This window comes from Penaeus monodon, chromosome 23, assembly GCF_015228065.2.
Source record: "Penaeus monodon isolate SGIC_2016 chromosome 23, NSTDA_Pmon_1, whole genome shotgun sequence".
NCBI lineage: Eukaryota > Metazoa > Arthropoda > Malacostraca > Decapoda > Penaeidae > Penaeus > Penaeus monodon.
In genome coordinates, this window is record NC_051408.1 from 19596619 (window position 1) to 19596960 (window position 342).

The 342-nt window shown below is 46.2% G+C and overlaps 1 protein-coding gene across 4 annotated transcripts in view; it reads left to right on the forward strand.

Moving 5' to 3' along the window:
- The window catches only part of LOC119587875, an 85716-nt gene that overhangs the window by 8050 nt on the left and 77324 nt on the right, over nucleotides 1-342 (forward strand). The gene's annotated exons all lie outside the window — the stretch shown is intronic.

Below are 342 nucleotides of genomic sequence, written 5' to 3' on the forward strand. Positions count from 1 at the left end.
CACGCCAAACTAATTTAACTAAAAAGACAGAACTGCATCTTTAAACGCAAATTACCCTCATCCCCAGACACCCTTTTGGACGCACCGTCATCACTCCCATCATACAAACTAAAACAAGAGAAAACGACTTTCCAAAACTCTTGCACTAAAAGATGAGAATAAAAATCAGGACCAGAGGCCGCCGAGACGCTGTTCCGTGAGCGTTGACTCGATATCCGGCGCTAGTGTCAACATCCCGATTTTATGAGGCCGTAAAGCGTTCACGGTCGAGTAGCGCCTCTGAAGACTCTTTGAGAGACATCAGACCTTCGAGAAATTGGTGAGTGATTTGGGAGAGGACGA